The 18,510-nt window shown below is 45.4% G+C and overlaps 1 protein-coding gene across 4 annotated transcripts in view; it reads left to right on the forward strand.

The window, feature by feature from the left end:
* The first annotated feature begins 1,907 nt into the window (after positions 1–1,907).
* CSNK2A1 (casein kinase 2 alpha 1) overlaps positions 1,908–18,510 on the forward strand; it is a 75,653-nt gene continuing 59,050 nt past the window's right edge. The window contains exon 1 of one of the 4 annotated variants that reach the window (XM_017944922.3): positions 1,908–1,929. The gene's annotated coding sequence lies outside the window, so the exon portion shown is untranslated. Of the gene's footprint in view, positions 1,930–13,562; positions 13,708–18,510 lie in introns of those variants that run through there. The other 3 variants (XM_009216408.3, XM_009216409.3, XM_003904929.4) reach the window with 3 other exon arrangements.

The raw sequence follows: 18,510 nt of genomic DNA on the forward strand, positions 1-18,510 counted from the left end.
CTCTCCCTGCCTCCCATCCTCCCTGCTCCTGGCCCAGCAGCCAAAGAGATCTTTTATAAATGTAAAATAATTTTTTGTTGTTGTTGAGACAGGATCTCACTTTGTCACTGAGGCTAGAGTGCAGGCTCATTGCAGCCTGAACTCCTTGGGTTCATGAAATCCTCCTGACTCAGACCCACAAGTAGCTGGGAATACAGGTACATGCCGCCACGCCCTGCTAATTTGTGTGTGTGTGTGTGTATACATATATATGTATATGTATATATGTATACGTATATATGTGTGTGTGTGTGTGTGTGTGTGTGTGTGTATATATATATATTTTTTGTTGTTGTTGTTGTTGTTGAGACAGAGTCTTGCTCTGTCGCCCAGGCTGGAGTGCTGTGGCTGGATCTCAGCTCACTGCAAGCTCCGCCTCCCAGGTTTTACGCCATTCTCCTGCCTCAGCCTCCCAAGTAGCTGGGACTACAGGCGCCTGTCACCTCGCCCGGCTAGTTTTTTGTATTTTTTTAGTAGAGACAGGGTTTCACTGTGTTCGCCAGTATGGTCTCCATCTCCTGACCTCGTGATCCGCCCGTCTCGGCCTCCCAAAGTGCTGGGATCACAGGCTTGAGCCACTGCACCCGGCCTATTTTTTTTTTTTTTTTTTTGGGAGGAATCTTGCTCTGTCGCCCCAGGCTGGAGTGCAGTGGCATGATCTCGGCTCTCATTGCAAGCTCCGCCTCCCAGTTCACACCATTCTCCTGCCTCAGCCTTCTGAGTAACTGGGACTACAGGCGCCCGCCACCACGCCCGGCTTTTTTTTTTTTTTTTTTTTTTTTTTTTTTGTATTTTTAGTAGAGACAGGGTTTCACCATGTTAGCCAGGATGGTCTCGATTTCCTGACCTCGTGATCCGCCCGCCTTGGCCTCCCAAAGTGCTGGGATTACAGGCGTGAGCCACTGCACCCAGTCTAATTTTTGTATATTTTTTAGAGATGGGATTTCCCCATGTTGAACTCCTGAGCTCAAGCCATCTGCCCATCTCGGCCTCCCAAAGTGCTGGGACTACAGGCATGAGCCACCGCACCCGGCTGTTAAATGTAAAACCTTACGAAATCATTCCCTGCTTAAACCCTATTGTTCTTAAATCAAATTCCTCTACAGGGTGTACTGGACCCTGCCAATCTCTCCCATCTCATTTCCCACAGTGTTCCCTCCCACCCTCCACCCTCTCCATGTACGTCTGGACCACGATGGCCTCCTTGATATGCCATTAACAGGCATGTTCCTATCTTAGGACCTTTGCTCATGCTGTTTCTCCTCTTTGGTCAGCCCCACGGGCCACCCCCTCCTGGCCTTCCTTGGGTAAACTCTTCTTCCCTCCCTCCACTAGGTCAGCTTTACTCTCATGCACTCTCATACCCCGCCCGCTTGTCTCTCCTGGCAATAATCCCAGTTTGCAATGCTAGATTTGTCTGCTTATCTTCTCCCCACTTGACTGAGCTCCACCAGGTCAGGAACACTGACGTGTTTCCTGCTGTGTACTGAGAACCTGAGGAAGTGTCTGTCCCAGAGTATATGCTGAGAATGACCTGCTGAAAGCCAGACTGCAGGCATGAACCAGTGGCCACCCAAAGGAGACTGATGGTCCATCTCCTTCATCATGCGTGCTAAGACACAAAAACAGCTTGAAGGGAAGGAAGAAGCTAGGGTTTTTTTGGTTTTGTTTTGTTTGTTTGTTTGTTTATTTTAGTATTCTTCAGAGGCATAGAATGAAAGGCAGAGAGAACCCCAGGTACAATTTAAGTCACTTGTTAGCAGAGGCTACATGTGCCAGATGCCATGCTACACGCTGGAGACAGCCTACGCATGCTGGGCTGGTGAGAGAATAAGCTATGAGCCACAGTGCCTGCATGCAGAGACCAACTCACTAGCTGTGCAAGCTTGGGTAAGTCACTAAACCTTTCTGAACCTTGGTGTTTCCCTGTCCTTCCTTCCTTCCTTGAGGATTACAGACATGGTATAACTTTATCCCCATTGTGCTGCATACTCCCAAGATCTCCCTGCCCCTCTCTGGCTAAACACCTGTTAGTTGGTGCCAACTCCATATCCCTTTGTGTTTGTGCCCCTGCAGTGGAATGTGGCTGGAGAAAAACACACCACCATGTAGACTGGCCTCACTTTACTTGAATGATGATAGCTTCAGTGGAGTCTTTTGCTCTGCCTGCCAATTACAGTAGATCCATTCACTTTCCCTAAGCACTTCCTTCCTATCTTCTCAAACTTCCATCACCTTCTTCCCCATTCTCACTCTTAGCCGAGGACCTTGCTTACTATTTCACAGGGAAAACGGTAGCAATCAGAAAGCATTTCCACACATTTCCTCTGCACAGCTACCTACCTACCAATCTGGTACCCAAATACTCTCCCCTCCCTTCTGTGACCATGGATGAGCCATCTGTGCTCCAAGATCAAGGCCATCCTTCCCTCTCTTCAGAGACACCATTCTAGCCACTCTCTTCTCTCTCTTTCTGTCTCTCTCTCTCTCTCTCTCTCTCTGCATTATTACTTTTTTCCAGTCTACTGACTCTCTCTCATCAGCATAAAAACATGCTACAATTTCTGCCTTTGAACAACTTATCTTGACCCCATTTTGCTCTCCACCTGCCACCTGTCCTCAGTCCTATAGCAAAACTCCTCAAAAAGTTGCCTGGACTCACTGCCTCCGTGTCTCTACTTCCTTTGCTTCTATTCTCTCTTTTTAGAATTTATTTTGACATAATGTCACTTACAGAAAAGTTACAAAGTAGTACAAAGAACACTCAAATATCACCAGGCACAATGGCTAACACCTGAAATCCCAGTATTTTGGGAGGCTGCGATGGGAGGATTGCTTGAGCCTATGAATTTGAGACCAGCCTGGGCAACACAAGGAGACCCCATCTCTACAAAATATTTAAAAATTAATCAGGTGTGGTGGTGCGCAACTGTGGTCCCAGCTACTCAGGAGGTTGAAGTGGGAGCATTGTTTGAGCCTGGGAGGTTGAGGCTGCAGTGAGCTATTATCCCACCACTGCACTCCAGCTGGGGTAACAGAGTGAGACCCTGTTTCAAAAACAAAAACAGAATAGCCAAATACCCATTACCCAGATTTTACCATCTTTGCTTTATCATTTATTTCTCTTTCCTCCAACCCTGAACTCTTTCATGGTAAGTTACAGGCCTAAAAACCAGTGCACATTTCCTAAAAGAAAGGACATTCTCTTATAATAACCAAAATCGGAACGTTTTACATTGATGCAAAACCATTATCTAATCTACAGATCTTATTCAGATTTCACCACTTGTCTAGTTAATATATATTGTAGTAAATGAAAATGATTTTTTCTTAATCTAGGATCTCACATGGCATTCAATAGTTGTAATTACATTATTCTCCTTCATCTAAAACTATTCCTCAGTCTTTCTTTGTCTTCTATCACTTCAACATTTTTAAAGAGTAAGGCCTGTTATTTTGCAAAGATATCCCTCACTTTGGGCTTTTTTTTTTTTTTTTTTTTTTGACAGAGTCTTGCTGTGTTGCCCAGGTTAGAGTGCAGTGGTGCAATCTGGGCTCACTGCAACCTCTGCATCCTGGGTTCAAGCAATTTTCTTGCCTCAGCCTCCTGAGTAGTTGGGATTACAGGCACACGCCACCATGCCCAGCTAATTTTTGTTTTTTTGTTTTTTTGGTTTTTTTTGAGACAGAGTCTTGCTCTGTCGCCCAGGCTGGGGTGCAGTGGCTGGATCTCAGCTCACTACAAGTTCCGCTTCCTGAGTTTACGCCATTCTCCTGCCTCAGCCTCCCAAGTAGCTGGGCCTACAGGCGCCCGCCACCTCGCCCAGCTAGTTTTTTGTATTTTTAGTAGAGACAGGTTTTCACCATGTTAGTCAGGCTGGTCTCAAACTCCTGACCTCGTGATCCGCACGCCTCGGCCTCCCAAAGTGCTGGGATTACAGGCGTGAGTCACCGCGCCTGGCCACTTTGGGCTTCTGTAATGTCTCCTCATGAGTCAATTATGCCTCTTTGGCAGAAATATCACCGAAGTGACGCTACGTCCTACTCAGTGCATCATCTCGGAAGTCACGTGACGTCAATTTGCCGTGCTACTGGTGATGTTCACTTTATCACTTGGTCGAGTGGTGTCTGCTGGGTTTCTCCACTGTAAAGTTACTATTTTACCCTTTGTAATTAATAAGTATCTTGAGCGGAGATATTCTAAGACTGCGCAAATGCCCTATTTCTCATCAAACTTTAATCCACTACCGCAGTGTCCATTAATGATTCTCTCCTATGGCGGTTGCCAACTCCTATTCTTCTACATTTAGTCATTGGCTTTCTACTCTTTTTTTTTTTTTTTTTTTTTTTTAAGATGTAGTTTCACTTTTATTGCTCAGGCTGGAATGCAATGGCACTATCTCAGCTCACTGCAACCTCCGCCTCCCGGGTTCAAGCGATTCTCCTGCCTCAGCCTCCCGAGGAGCTGGGATTATAGGTGTGTGCCACCACACCTGGCTAACTTTGTATATTTCTAGTAGAGATGGGTTTTCACCATGTTGGCCAGGCTGGTCTCGAACTCCTGACCTCAGGTAATCTGCCTGCCTCGGCCTCCCAAAGTGCTGGGATTACAGGCATGAGCCACCACGCCTGGCCAAGCTTTCTACTCTTAAAAAGAGCTCTCCAGGCCAGGTGCGGTGGCTCATACCTCTAATCCCAGCACTTTGGAAGGCCGAGGCAAGCAGATCACCTGAGGTCAGGAGTTCGAGACCAGCCTGGCCAATATGGTGAAACCCCATTGATACTAAAAATACAAAAATTAGCCAGATGTGGTGGCACGCACCTGTAATCCCAGCTACTCGAGAGGCTGAGGCAGGAGAATTGCTTCAACCTGGGAGGCAGAGGTTGCAGTGAGCCAAGATCACACCACTGCACTCCGGCCTGGGTGACAGAGTGAGACTCCATCTCAAAAAGAAAAAAATAGAGCCCGCCTTCCTTCCTTCCTTCCTTCCTTCCCTTCCCTTCCTTCCTTCCTTTTTTCCTTCCTTTCTATGTCTATATTTATATTTTCTCCTATTCTCTCTTAATCCCACTCCAATCAGACTTTTGTTCCCACCAATCTACCTACACTCTCTCCTGTCAAAACAATGCCCTCCACTTTGTAAATCAGCTCTTTGTTCTTTTCTTTTCTGACCCCTCAGCAGCATCTGACACAGGGGATCAGGGGATCAGCACTCCCTCCACGAAATACTTTTTTTACTTGGTCCCCAGGACACTTACCCCACTGGCTCCTCCTTCTCAGGCTCCTTTTTAGTTCCTTGTCTCTTACTGTTGGATGCCCCACGGCTCAGTCCTTGGTCTTCCTTCTCTGTCTACATTCATTCCCTTGGCAATTTCACCCAGCCTTATGGCTATTTATTTATTTATGAAACAGTTTCACTCTTGTTGCCCAGGCTGGAGTGCAGTGGCTCGATCTCAGCTCACTGCAACCTCTGCCTCCCGCTTTCAAGCAATTCTCCTGCATCAGCCTCCTGAGTAGCAGGGATTATAGGCTGGGATTATGCCACCACACACGACTAATTTTTGTATTTTTAATAGAGACGGAGTTTCACCATGTTGGCCAGGCTGGTCTCAGACTCCTGACTTCAAGTGATCTGCCTGCCTCAGCCTCCCAAAGTGCTGGGATTACAGGTGTGAGCCACCACGCCTGGCCTGTCATGACTTTAAAAACCGTTTCTCTGTTGATGACTCAGTAGTAGTCTGCTCGAACTACCGTAAAAAAATACCACAGACTGAGAGGATTAAACAACAGAAATTTATTTTCTCACAGTTGAGCCTCTCACTGAGAGGCTGGAAATCTGAGATCAAGGTGCTGTCAGGGAGGGTTTCTGGTGAAGGCTCTCTGCCCGGCTTATAAACAGCTGCCTTCTAGCTGTGTCCTCACACAGCCTTTCCTCTGAGCACCTGCATGGGGAGAGAATGACCTCTGATATCTCTTCATCTTCCTGTAATGACAACAGTCCTGTTGAATTAGGGCCCACTCTACGATCTCTTTTAACCTCCTTAAAGGTCCTATCTCCAAATAGTGTCACACTGGGTGTTAGGGTTTCAATATATAAATTTGGGGAGGACACAGTTTAGTACATAGTAACTCCCCAAAATTACATCTCCAGCCTGGACCTCTCTCCTGGGCTCAGATTCATACATCTAACTTCTCATTAGTCATCTGCACTTGGAAGTCTCATAGCTTACTTAAATTTAACAAGTCCCAAATGGAACTGCTAATTCCTCCTCTATTTCTCCACCTGCCCCCAGAAGTTCTCTTCTACAGCCTTCTTCATCTCAGTTACTGGCAAATTCTTTCTTTCAGTTCCTCAGACGAGAAGCCTTGGAGTCATCCTCAATTTTTTTTTTTTTTTTCCTCAAACACCCCATACCAAATCTATCAGTAAATTCTTTTGATTTTACTTTGAAAAGAACCTCGGAGTCCAACTTTGGTTCAAACCATCACCATCTCTTGCCTGGTTTGTATCAGTAGCTTCTTATCTTTTCTCCCTGATTCAGCCCTTATTTCTGGTCCATTTAGTCCACACTTAGCAGCTGGACAAATCCTATAAAAATGCATAGCAGAGCCTGACCTCCATCTGCTCAAAACTCTCCCGTAGCTCCCCACCTCATTCAGAGCAGAAGCAAGTCCTCACAATAGCCCTACATGGCTGTGCACAATCCAGCCCCTTGTGAACCTCTGAGATATTGTCTTCCCTTCTGTACAAACCCCCGGAATCAAACAGGTTCATCCCAGAAGAATAAAAGACACATGTAATTGACCTGAATTTGAGTCAACCCCAGCAGAGCCTAGCCAAGATCAGCCACTCGTTTGGCTCAGCTGCCCTATCTACTGACCATTCCTGAAATTCACCAGGCATGAGCCCACTTCACGGTCTTTGCTTTATTTTCCTCCATAACACTCACCACCAGCCGCCATTCCATATATCTCTCCACATACATAAGATTCTTGAGAACAGGGGCTTTGTTTTGTTCACAGTTGCACCCCCAATAAGAGTAGTTCACATGGATTACACCCTTGCTATGTGCCAGTCTATTTTTAAGGTGTTTCCTGTATTCATTTATTTAACCCTGAAAAAAAGCCCTATGATGTGAATCTTTTAGTTGGCTATTCCTATAATAATGTTGCATATCAAACTACCCCAAGACTCTGTGCTGATAGAAGCAAACATTGATTTCTCCCTCTCTCATATGTAGTCATTTGGGTTTGGCTGATCTTGGCTGGGCTCTGCTGGGGTTGACCCAATTTCAGAACTACTATGTGTGTCTTTTATTCTTCTAGGACTAGCCTGTTTGATGTTGGAGGTTTGGATAGAAGCTACTGTTTTCCTAAATTGAGACAGAACATTCTCTTCCCACCTCTTTAGTTTCCTCTCATTCAAAAATATGGAGTTCATGAAAAACGATAAATTATAATTTAATTAATACAAACTAAAACTAAAGACTAAAAAACTATTCTTATCTCAGACTTGCCTACCACAACCTTGATTGGAAGTCTGTTTCAAAAGATGTAAGGCACCAATGACAGCTCACCCTTCAAGGCAGAGGTGAAAATTCTAAGACAGCCAGTTGAAAACAAGAGAGACCTCTTAAGGCCTAGGCTAGAATTTGCACATTTTCACTGATATGTATATTCCACTGGCCAAGGCAAACCATATGGCCAAGCCTAATATTAATGGGGCAGGAAAGTATCAATTGCCCCTGGCTGGGGGAGGAAGTGAACAGTCACTGAACAGTAATCTAATTTGCCACAAAATATGTAATGCTATATCCTTTTATCCTTTTCTTTCCTTCCTTCTTTCTTTCCTTCCTTCCTTCCTTCCTTCCTTCCTTCCTTCCTTCCTTCCTCCCTCCCCCTCCCTCCCTTTCTCTTTCTTTCTTTCTTTTCTTTCCTTCTTTCCTTTGAGACAGAGTTTTGCTCTGTCACCTAGGCTGGAGTGCAGTGGCACAATCTCGGCTCACTGCAACTTCCGCCTCCCAGGTTCAAGCAATTCTCTCTGCCTCAGCCCCTGAGTAGCTGGGGTTACAGGCACATGCCACCACGCCCGGCTAATTTTTGTACTTTTAGTAGAGACAAGATTTTGCCATGTTGGCCAGGCTGGTATCGAACTCCTGACCTCAGGTGATCCACCAACCTCGGCCTCCCAAAGTGCTGGAACTACAGGCATGAGCCACCATGTCCAGTCTTTCATTTTTTTAAAAAAGATGTGGAAATCGAGGCTCAGAGAGATCTAATAACTTGTTCACATTTATACTGCTAGCAAGTGACAGAGCTGGAATCCAACCAAGTTGGAGTCAAACTTCAAACACCCAATACACTAGGCCAAAGGGTTTGGACTGTCTGTGCAGGCAATGCAATACCATTGAAAACTCTTAGACAAAAATGGAACATGATGGTTAATCAACTGTCCCCCTGCAGCAAGCGGGATGCACTGCAGAGGGAGAGAGGAAGGGCCCTCAGGGTAGCCACAAAACTTCGGGCCAGAATTGATAAGGGGTTGGACTGGGGTGGTATCAAAAAAGAAAACAAAAAAACAATAAAAATAAAACCAAATAGGAAAAGACATAGGTGAGAGCCAAACTGAAGGACATTTTAAAAACATTTTCTTCTTTATAAGGTATTGAAATAAAAATTTATGATTGCTGTAAAAAAATTCAAAGAAGACCAGGCTTTGTGCCTACTGTAATTCCAGCCCTTTGGGAGGCCAAGGCGGGAGGATCACTTGAACCCAGGAGTTTGTGACCAGCATGGCCAATATGTGGAGACCCTATCTCCACAAAATATAAAAATAAATTAGCCAGGCATGGTGGCACACACCTGTGGCCTCAACTACTTGGGAGACTGAGGTGCAAGGACGACTTGAACCCTGGAGGTTGAGGCTGCAGTAAGCTGTGACTGTTGCCACGGCACTTCAGCCTGGGCAACAGAGCAAGACTCTCTCTCAAAAAAAAAAAAAAAAAATTCAAGCAATACAAACAGAGGTGTTTAAATAAAAGTTTTCTCCTTTTCTTCTCTTCAAAGATAAGCTCCATTAATAGTTTGCAGTAAATTCTTCCTGAATTTATCTAAAACTATAAGTCATATACATCTACTAATTTTTATAAGACATGTAAAAATTTTTATTCTACTAATTTTTATAAGACATGTAAAAATTTTTATTCTACTAATTTTTATAAGACATACATCTCCACCCGGGCACAGTGGCTCACACCTGTAATCCCAGCACTTTGGGAGGCCACGACAGGCGATCACCTGAGGTCAGGAGTTCAAGACCAGTCTGGCCAACATGGTGAAATCCTATCTGTACTAAAAATACAAAAATTAGCTGGGAGTGGTGGGCACCTGTAATCCCAGCTACTTGGGAGATTGAGGCAGGAGAATCGCTTGAACCTGGAAGGCGGAGGTTGCAGTGAGCCAAGATCGCACCATTGCACTCCATCCTGGGCAACAAGAGTGAAACTCGACCTCAAAAAAACAAAAAAAACCACACACATCTCCTAATATTTTAAATGTGCTTTTTAAATGTTTTCTGACCAAACTACTGTTTGTCTCTTGCTTTGTATTGTATAACAGAATGTCAGGGCCAGATTTCTATGTCAGGACATAATACTGTCCTCATTCTTTTCAATGGCTTTGTCACTTGCTGTTCGATGTTGGACTAGTTGTTTAACCTCTCTGAGACTTGGTGTACTTAATCTCTAAAATGGGGATTAAAAATGTACTGGTCACAGAGAGCTGTTGTGAGAATTAAATGAGTTAATAGATGTAAAGCATCTTGTACAGTGACACATATTAAGTGCTCAAAAATGTTAGCTCTCATTGCTGTGAATAGCTCCATGTCTGACTGTACCATAATTTATTTAACCAGTTCCATGCCTATGGTTACTTATGTGATATAATGTTTGCAAAGGTGGCCACAACAATTCCACCATCCTTATACACATGACTTCTTGCGCAGTATGATTTGATGTTTTTCTCATGAAGAAATGGAATCTATTTCTACTTTCCTTGAATCTGAGCTGGCCATGTGACTGCCTTTGATCAATATAATACAGAGAAAATGACACTATATTATTTCTAAGCCTAGGTCTGAAGATATCTCGCTGCTTTTGTTTTCTTTCTTTTGGAGGCCATCATGTAAGGAAGCCTGAGTTAGCTTACTGAAGAAGCAATATAGAGGAGAACCAAGGTACTCAAGCCAACAACCCCAACCAGCTGTCAGACATGTGAATGAGGCCATAGAGTTCTAACCAGTTTGCTGACCTGCTCACTGACAGCAAATGTAAGAGTAAGCCAGGAAAGACCACTTGGAGCAGAAAAGAGCTGTCCCGGCTGAGACATGTCCAAACTGCCAATCCACACAAACATAAAATAAACTATTGTTGTTTTAAGCCACTATATTTTGGGGGTGATTTTGTTAAGCAGCAATAGAAAGCTAATACACTTAGGTTCTTAGTGCATGATTAAAACTTTTGCCTGAAATCCTAGCACTTTGGGAGGCCAAGGCAGGAGAATTGCTTGAGCCTAGGAGTTCAAGACCAGCCCTGGCAACATAGCAAGACCCCATCTACAATAATAATAATAGTAATAAAAAGACTACTAAATTAAAAATGAGCCAGGCATGGTGGTGCATGTCTGTAGTCCTAGCTACTCAGGATGCTAAGGTGGGAGGATCGCTTAATCACAGGAGTTCAAGGTTATAATGAGCTATGATCATGCCACTGCACTCCAGCCTGGACAACAGAGCAAGACCCTGTCTCAAAAGAAAGAGAGAGCGAGAGAGAGAGAGAGACTCACTCTAATAGCCCAGGTTGAAATGCAAGCTCCATCTCCAGCATGTGACCTTGGGCATAGCCTATGATCTCTGTGAACCTGAGTCTCCTCATCTGTACAGCGAGATACTTTTGGTTTCTGCCTCATCAGGCTGACATGAGGATTAAGTGAGATGATGAACATTCAGTGTGTGGCACAGTGCAATTACTCTCAACATCTTAACTGTTGCTCCTGCTGCTGTTGTTTGCAGAAAGACTAGCCTGAGAGGTGTGATGTGGGGGATCAGGGAGAGTAAGAGTTAAGGATAAATGTTAAGTCCAAAACTAGGTGAACACTTGGGATGGTAAGCCTCTTGAGATGGGAGACCTATATGAGGTTGGCCTGGTAGATGGCAGGAGTTGGGTTTCAATTATGTCCTGCATGAGTATTAGGGTTGTATATGTGTGCCCAGTTGAGCCCTCTGAATGAAGTCACAGATAGAGGCCAGAACTAGGAAGAAGAATGAAGAACTAATGCTGTGAGAGAGGCTGAGATCAGAAAGGCAAGAAGGCTAAGCAATGGGAAATATCTTCATTACACTCAGATGAAAACCCAGCTTATCATTACCTGAATGCCCTGCCCACCTCTCCCACCATATTTCTTCCTCTTCTTCCCTTTATTTGCAGTGCTTCAGCCACCATGGCTTCCTTCTTCAAACTTGTGATGCTCTTTCCTGCCTTGGGATGTTTGCACTTACTGTTTCCTTCTCAAAAGGACCTTCTGAACCACTCAAGCTAAAGTTCTATATTTCACAGCTACTTATCTTTTCCTTTCGTAGCACTTATTGCTACCTGAAATTACTTTGTTTATGCATTTGTTTACCTGTGCATTACTTGCTTCTCACTTTAAAAGGTGAGCTCCACCAGTAAGCACCTGGTGTATGTCTTGCTCATAACACATCCCTAGTACCTAGCACAGTGTCTGGCTCATAGCAAATGATGAATTGTTGTGAGTTAAACAAATGTGAATACAGTTGGGAAAAACAAAGCCACGAGAGCCAAAAAGATACGTTCAAGAGGTAGGTAGAAGGGTATCATTTCCTGAAAGATGACTTCCCAGAAACTTTGGGATTATCTTGTATAACCTCCTCAGTCCACAAGTGGGGAAATTGAGGCCCAGAGGTGAGGAATCACCAGTTACAGGATACTGAGAGAAAAACTGTTATGGGTTCCCAGGCAATTGGGATCAGATGTCACAAGCTGCCTAGCAGATGAGGTCCAGAGAAGGCCACAGCCACCTCCCTGAGGCCATCACCATAAGTCTGCAGCCACCACCGGCCCTAACCCCGTGGGCAGGAGATGCCTCTTTGGGAGCAGAGGTGCTAGTCAGCTGACAAACTGTGAAAGGAGGGCTGTGGAGTGTGGAGAGGCCTATTCCTGAGACAACCAGCTATTCTGAGACAGCTAGGGATAATGGTTGGTACTGAAATAACCTGGCCTCCTCACCTTCATTCCAGTGCTCACACCTCTGTCCCATCAGAGGTGAGACTAACATTTGAACTCCTTTCAGCAACTCCTAGATGCTTCAGCTTTTAGCAGGGCCTGCAAAGGAGAGGTTAATCATCAGATGGAGCTCTGTCCACTAGGGGCTCACAGTCTGATGGAGGAGACAGACTGAGGTCCTCAGGTTACTAACTGATAGTGCCTGGGTTTGAGGGAGTTCAACAGAGAGAAGACCCCAAGAGGAAAGGATCCCTGAATTAGTTCAATCGGCATACAGAAATTATCCAGTCCATGAGGTGACAGTAAGAGAAGTAACTGCCAGTGCAAAGCGAGGGAGGCAACACAGCTAAGTTCCAGGAATTGTTTGCAGTTTTAGTGGGTGGAAGCTTCCGGAATTTGAGACGAGAGTGGCAAAATAGGAGGCTGGAAAAGAGGGTTTGGCCAAATTATGGAGGACTTTGAATGTCAAGTGAAGAGTTTGGGCTATCTTTGGTGCACAAAGAGGTCCATGGGAGATTTTTGATCATGAGGAGACCATGATGAACTTTGCATGGTAGAAGGTGCTCTGTGACTGTTTTGGGGAGGTAGCTCGGGAAAGGAGAGCCGGGGTGGGAGGCAGATAGAAGGGGAAAAAACACTATATTTTGAACGCAGAGCTCTAGGCAAGACTTCTGTAGGAGGAAGGAATTGGGCCTTGGTCTCTTGAGACCTAGTATCCTCACTTCCCAGACTCCTGCGCCATGCCCTTTCTAGGGTCCAACTTTCATTCACTTCTTCCGAACTCCAAGTTTGAATAGAAAGTGTTGCTGAAACCCTAATTTTAAACGAGGGGGTCAGAGCAAAAGGGACTTCAGCTCCCAGAATGCTTGGCTCTACAGCTCTGCAGGTCGCGCATGGTTCTTTTCAGGAAAGGAGGGGCCAGCTGGGTGAAGTGCGGGAAACCTGGGTACCGCCATATTAACTTGGATCAAACCAACTGTTCACCTAGTGGGAGGTTCGTATTCTCTCTGTTGTCATTTGTCAACACTATTGAAATAAAATGCGCGTAACTATTGCAAGTCTCCTTATTCTGCTTTGCGTTGGGAATTCCTTCCATTTTGCACCCTAGGCCAGAACTGAATCCCTAAGGCTACAATAGGACAGCCCAGCATGGCCGCACTCAGCTAGATTCCTTTGGGGGCGGAGTCGGAAGCTGTCTCGCCCCGCCTCCTGGTAGGAGGGGGTTTCCGCTTCCGGCAGCCGCGGCTGCAGCCTCGCTCTGGTCCCTGCGGCTGGCGGCCGAGCCGTGTGTCTCCTCCTCCACCGCCGCCATATTGTCTGTGTGAGCAGAGGGGAGAGCGGCCACTGCCGCTGCCGCTTCCACCACAGGTACCTTGGGAGTCGCCAGGCGAGGTCGTTGGAGGGTGGGGTGGGCGCAGGATAGGGCAGCGGAGCGCGGCCGCCACTCACGCTTCCAGCAGACTCCCTAGCGGCCCGTTGCCTTCCCCTGCCCCCACCTTCACCCATACACCAACCGAGGCCCCTGCAGCCCATCTGGGAGGCCCAGGGCCACCCCCCAGGGCGGAGGGCGAGGTTTGGGGGCAGAGGCCGATGTGAGGGTGGGAATCGGCTGCCGGAGTCCAGCTTATTGCATAGGAAAGGGCCGGACTGGGTGGGGACTAGGGGACAACTTGGAGGAGGGGGTCGTCAGAGGGGGAAGGGAACTTGAGGGGTGGGGCCGCAGTGGGGTGCTGGGGGAGGGTGCGGAGGGAGTGGTGCCTGCTGGGTAGTGTGCGGTGAACCCTGCGGCGGAACTAGGCAGCTGGAGTAGGGGCCTTCTTAGGGTCCATCTGGGCGGGGCTGAGCTTCCCACCTGCAGAGTGGGTGCGAGGTGGAGAGAACCCCAGGCGGAGTTGCTGGGGAGAAAGTGGGAAGGGACCAAGACGTGGGGCAGAACGTCTAGAGTTGGAGTTAAGGACTATTTAGGAGCCTGGATAGAAAAAGAGGTATGGAGAGAAAGCTTGGCTAAGAGTATACATATGTTGGTGACCTTTTGAAAGAGTAGGACTTTTCAATTTTGTTTTTCGTTGTGTGTTTTTGCAGTGTTGGAACATTTCTAGATTAAGCAGGTGATGGGTGGAGCTTCTGTAGTTTGTTTTGGGGAAGCAGAGTCAGGGTCAGGAGAAGTTGCATCTTGACTATTGCTTTGTGTGGAGGAAAGAGTTCTGAAAAAGAGATGGCAAATTATTTGGGAAGACTTGATTACTTTTCAACTGTTTAATTCTACGAGAATGGGATATGAGGAGAGAAAATGAAAACTAAAAAGGGAGTCCGGGTGTGGTGGCTCACGCCTGTAATCCCAACGCTTGGGAGGCCGAAGCTGGTGGATCACGAGGTCAAGAGTTCGAGACCAGCCTGACCAACACGGTGAAACCCCGTCTTTACTAAAAATACAAAAATCAGCCGGGCTTGGTGGCGGTCGCCTGTAATCCCAGCTACTCAGGAGGCTGAAGCAGGAGAATCGCTTGAACCTGGGAGGCGGAGGTGGCAGTGAGCTGAGATTTGCCAGTGCACTCCAGCCTGGGCGACAGAGCGAGACTCCGTCTCAAAAAAAAAAAAAAAGAAAAGAAAACTAAGAAGGGAAGATTTTTCCAAGAATTGGAGACTTCATGCCATCTAAGGAGTGCAGTATAGGCCCAGTGATTAAAAACCACACTGCCTAGGTTGTCAGATATCAGGGCCATTGCGACTTAGTTGTGTGACCTAAACTCTCTAAGCCTGTTTTCCCGTCTGTAAAAGGGGGATGATGGTATTTTCTAGCTTGTGAGTTTATGGAGAGGAGTAAATAAGACAATTTGTGTCAAGTGCTTACGACAGTGTCTGGCAGGTAGTAAGTGTAGTAAGTAGCTTTTACCTGTCACTGTAAAGGGACTAGCTGGTATATTGGGGGCTCTTCTGTTCTAGGTAAAATTTATAGTCAAGAATTTGACTGTAGACAGGGCTTTAGAATATTATCTTTGTAGTTGTAGGTTTTTGTTGTAAGTATTTGGCCTTACTGGCTTGGTGAACCTGGGGCTGAAAGTCCAGTACCAATACTAGTTCTCCTCTGTGGTATTCTCAAAAGTTCACCTGCAGTCTTAGCAGGGCATGTTTTTGTCCTTCTGTGACTTTGAAATTTTTGGCTTTGGTTTGCTATTGGGGGAGGGTGTATGACTTGAATGAAAGATTGGAAATTTGCTTAGATTGATTAATCAATTCATTACAAAGTTAGGTCCCCCTGAGGTGACTTTTCTTTAAAAACAAAACAATGCTTAGTTATGTACTTTTTTGTGGAATACAGAGAAGAGAAATACACATTTAAGGAGGAGCGTGGGTTAGTTTCTAAGTAGTTATGGGTGAAATGCCTTGCAGTTTGAGGATGAAACAGGTGGCAACTCCTTTTCCATACTGCGCATTTAGTTCCTTTGCCTACTCACTCATCCAGAGTGAGTGCTTGTTTTTACTATTGTCTCTATCTCTGAACATAAATCTTTGTGTCACATAAGTAAAGACATATGTATGCATGTATGTATATATACTTTACTTCACGTAAGTAAAATTTGTACACCTGTACTTCACACTCTTAAAGAAAGGGATGATTTTCTTTAGGAAGTGAGTTTAATCCCTTCCATAGGGGCCGGGCACGGTGGCTCACGCCTGTAATCCCAGCACTTTGGGAGGCCTAGGGGGGCGGACCATGAGGTCAGGAGATCAAGACCATTCTGGCTAACATGGTGAAACCCCGTCTCTACTGAAAATACAAAAGAGTAGCCGGGCATGGTGGCGGGTGCCTGTAGTCCCAGCTACTTGGGAGGCTGAGGCAGGAGAATGGCGTGAACCTGGGAGGCGGAGCTTGCAATGAGCTGAGATCACACAACTACACTCCAGCCTGGGCAACATAGCAAGACCCCATCTTAAGAAAAAAAAAACCCTTCCATAGGAGTTGGATTTGTAGTAGGCAGAATTACATCTCCCTCTTCCCAAGTTGTCCATACCTTAATCCCCGGAATCTGTAACTACCATATGTTACATGGCAAAAGGAACTTGGCAGGTGTAATTAAGTTTAAGAATCTTAAAATAGAAAAATCATCCTGGATTTTCTGGCTGGGCCCAATCTAATCACATGAGTCCTTAAAAGCAGAGAACTTTCTCCAACTGGGGTCAGAGAAATGGGCAGAAAAGGAAATCAGAGAGATTTGAAGCTTGAGAAGGACTCAATTTGCTTTTGCTAGAGAGGACCACATGAAAAGTTATCAGAAGGAATGTGGGCAGCCTCTAGTGGCAAAGACCAGTCCCTGGCTGACAACCAGCAAGAAATGGGGACCTCAGTCCTGCAACCAGAAGGAACCTGAATTTGACCAACAACCTGATTGAGCTTGAAAGTGAATTTCCCAGAGTTTCCATCAAGGAATGCAACCTTGAGAGACCTTGATTTTTTGGCCTCATGAGACCCTAAGCAGAAGACCTAGCTAGCCAAGCCCACCCAACTTCTGACCTAAGTAACTGTGAAATAATAAATTTGTGTTATTTTTAGCCACTACATTTGTAGTAATTTGTTATAGCAGCAGTCGAATACTAGTATAGATTTTGGTACCAGGAGTGGGGTACTATTACCTAAAAATGGAAGTGGCAGTAGATAAAGGTTAGAATAATTTTAAGGGGCATGATAGAAAAGGCCTAGAACACAGGAGGATCACTTGAGCCCAGGAAGTCGAGGCTGCAGGGAGTGGTAATGGCACCACTGCACTCCAGCCTGGGTGGCAGAGTGAGACCCTGTCAAAAAAGAAAAAAGAAAAGGCCTAGGACAGACTTTTAATAGCAATATGGATGTTAGTGACTCTGCTAATGAGGGCCCAGACAGAAGTGAGGTCTTTCTTATTGGAAACGGGCAGAAAGGGGACCCTTGTTACGTAGCAGCAACTAAGTTTAGCAGAATTTTATCCTATGGTTATATGGAAAGCCAAATTTGTAAGTGATGAACTTGTATATTTAGCTGAGATTTCCAAGCAAAGTATTAAATGTGCAGCCTGGTTTATTTGTGAATGTGAACTTTAATGTAGTGAACCCCTGTGGAATACTTCCACAGCCTGTTAGGTTCTTGAGAATTTTATGCCAACATAAACAATTCTCTTTTGGATTGAAAGAGACAGAAAGTAATAGGGCTGTTGGACCCCCCAGATTCTACTGATAGGAAGCAGGCTGATAAAACTACTCACATGTGAATGTGTTGCTTTTCGTAAAAAAAAGAAGGGTGACTCAGATGGAGATAGGAGAGCCCAGAGGGGTGGAGCTAAAAGCTGGAGAGGATTTTTTCCCAGGCTTTGAAGTGGAATAGAGATTCCCTAGATTTTGAAACTACTTTGGACCCGTGGCTCTGTTTTCTTTTACATTTTGCCCGTTTGAACTGGAATGTTTATAACTGTTATTCTATGTCTGTCTCACAATAGTATTTTGGGAGCAGAGAACTTGTTTTCTTAGGAATTGTGCCCTAGGAGTTGGACTTACTGTTTTATCCCCAGAACCTCATCCACACCTGAATAGATGAATGAGATTTGGGACTTTTGAAATAAGCTTTAGATGGGAAACCTTTGGGACCTTGGGATGGGATGGATGTGTTTTGCATTTGGAAGAGAGATGAATCCTTGGAAACTAGAAGGCAGACTGTTGTAAGCATAATGGCTCCCCTATGATTTCCATACTATAAACCCTGGAACCTGAGTATGTTATGTAGATTTAATTAAAGTTAAGGATCTTAGGTAGATTATCTTGGATTTTCTGCGTGGGTTTATTCTACTCACATAAGCACTTAAAAGCAGAGAACTTTTTCTGGCTGGTGTCAGAGATGAGGCAGAAGGGGAAGTCCGAGATTTGAAGCATGAGAACGACTTAGCCTGCCATTACTGGAGGAGACCAGATTGAAAGCATGAGAGGGGGAATGCAGGCAGCCTCTAGTAGGAAAGGCCAGTCCCAGCTGAAAACCAGCAAGGAAGTGGGAACCTCAGTCCTACAGCTGCAAGGAACTAAATTCAGCCAATATGAATGAATGTGGAAGCAGATTTTCTCCAGAGTTTCCAGCAGGGAACTAGTCCACTGGATACCCTCATTTAGCCCTTGTGAGACCCAGTCAAGCCCGCTGACTTCTGTAAGATAATC

This window comes from Papio anubis, chromosome 16 (genome assembly GCF_008728515.1).
Source record: "Papio anubis isolate 15944 chromosome 16, Panubis1.0, whole genome shotgun sequence".
NCBI classification, from domain to species: Eukaryota; Metazoa; Chordata; class Mammalia; order Primates; family Cercopithecidae; genus Papio; species Papio anubis.